The following is a 2,161-nucleotide window of genomic DNA, read 5'->3' on the forward strand; positions in this document are numbered from 1 at the left end:
TGGGTTGTTGTGTTTTCATTTTCATTCGTTTCTATGCAAATTTTGATTTCTTTTTTGATTTCTTCTGTGATTTGTTGGTTATTCAGCAGCGTGTTGTTCAGCCTCCATATGTTGGAATTTTTAATAGTTTTTCTCCTGTAATTGAGATCTAATCTTACTGCATTGTGGTCAGAAAAAATGCTTGGAATGATTTCTATTTTTTTGAATTTACCAAGGCTAGGTTTATGGCCCAGGATGTGATCTATCCTGGAGAAGGTTCCACGTGCGCTTGAGAAAAAGGTGAAATTCATTGTTTTGGGAATTGGTGGGTAGTGCATTTAACAGTTAAATACATTTAAATAATGTATAGGTGACTGCATGACTGCAGTATTGGTAACTAGATAGACAACCAATTGAACTAGAAACCAGCTAACAAGTAACTGTCTAAATATTTAAAATACAGCTCTTGTTTAGATCATCCTTTGTTTTGATCACCTTTGGGGGGTGGGGTGGGGGAAGCCTGCTGGTCACACTGGAAATATATTAAGGCCAAATCTTCTGATACCCATTTCCAGAGGTTTCTTTCAGCTGAATTAAGCCTCCAATTCCAGGGCAAACCCAAGTTTGTGGCCTCCAGCATTAATGCTCTTCCCGTCTACCAGGGCAGACAGTGTAAGCTTCACACCAGGCCTCAGAGTCTGAGTATAGCCCACTCCAATTAAACTAGAGTTGTTGACTTTTGCAGAAATGGAAGCAGTGGGATCCAGTTGATATTTAGCTGCAATTCCAAAGCGAGTGCAGTTGGTTCCTGATGTCCAAGCAAGGTTTACTGAAGTGTCAAGATCTTCACATACTTTCTGATAAATTGATCCTCCAAATTCTGTACCATCATTGACATTAGTGTGTAGCTGGAAGTCCCCAGTCCTGTAGCCCACTGCAAAGTTATTCCTTGTCAGCTTTGATTTGGCACTGTCAAAGGTCATCTGGTACCCAGCAAGCCAGCCCTCATAACCGAAGACAGCCGAACCATGGATTGCAGGTCCAGCAAAATCAAAGTCAACATCACAACCAAGGTTTATACATTCCCTCTTGTAAGAAGACTTGATTTTACCACTTTCCTTTCCTGTGTTTGGTGAAAAGGTGGTATCAAATGTCAGTTTCAAACCTTGGCAAATCTGGTCTTCAATAGCGATTTCTGTTCCCAGAGTGTTATCAGTGTTCCACTTTTCTGTGAAAGTCAGACCATACTCACACCATTTATATTTGGTCTCCAAGGTCCCAGTAACTTTACCAGTGTCTGTATTAGATGAACCAGATGTTGAGAATTGCACGCCGCTGCACGACTTTGTTTTCACATCCAGTTTCACCAACCCAAAACCAAATCCTTTGTTGAATATATCTCTGGCAGCTTTGCCAAGGTCAGCATATGATGGAGGAATACACATTGGCCGCGTGCAGTTCTGTCCGTAGGTCGCCATGGCGAGGCCGTGGGGAGAGGTGATCTGGTGGTCTCCGGGGGGGAAGGGAAGGCGCCGCTGCCGCTCCGCTAGCAGCTGAGGCTGTTCAGCTCGCTCGGCGTCGGGCTCAATTCTGAAACATTTTAAGACCAGAGTTGTCCAATATGCCTTGCCTCCCTGAAATAAAAAAAATTAGTAGGCCTATAAGATTAACTATGAAAAGGAAAGAAGGGCCACAATCATGCAGAAACAACTTGCCCTATCCCCATCAGAACCCAGAGATTTTATAAAGAGCTGTAAATGGCATTCCCAAGCCAAAGGTCTTCCCTTTTCCCAGCTCCATAAACCTCTCTCTATTCTTCCTTAGGAGCCGGGTGACATTGTTGGGTGAGTGGGGTAAAGTTTGCATATTATAGTTAGTCTGTCCTGTGAACAAAGCCCAGTTGCAGCCCTATCTGTGACTGTTCTTGACTTCTAGCTGCAAAACTGGGAAATAATGCTTATGTCAAATTTTCAGGTATGTAATGTGTTTGGCTTATCTAGTTTAGAGCAACTGGTTACTCATCACTGAGAAGAGGAAAAGAAAATACACAAACAATCTTGTATCAGTCAGGTTATGCTAGATAATGCTTCAGTAACAAACAATTCCCAAATTTCAACAGCCTAAAACAGCAATGCTTTCTTTCTTGTTTAGGTCCAATGTGCAACATGGGTTGATAGGTTAA

The 2,161-nt window shown here is 42.3% G+C and overlaps 1 pseudogene across 1 annotated transcript; it reads right to left on the reverse strand.

The window, feature by feature from the left end:
• Positions 1 to 306: 306 nt before the first annotated feature.
• LOC104998287 lies at positions 307 to 1,558 on the reverse strand (annotated as a pseudogene). The gene has a single exon (XR_826434.1). The product of XR_826434.1 is annotated as a voltage-dependent anion-selective channel protein 2 pseudogene (transcript).
• Positions 1,559 to 2,161: the final 603 nt, after the last annotated feature.

Source organism: Bison bison, unplaced genomic scaffold, assembly GCF_000754665.1.
Source record: "Bison bison bison isolate TAMUID 2011002044 unplaced genomic scaffold, Bison_UMD1.0 scf7180017864327, whole genome shotgun sequence".
Taxonomy (NCBI): domain Eukaryota; kingdom Metazoa; phylum Chordata; class Mammalia; order Artiodactyla; family Bovidae; genus Bison; species Bison bison.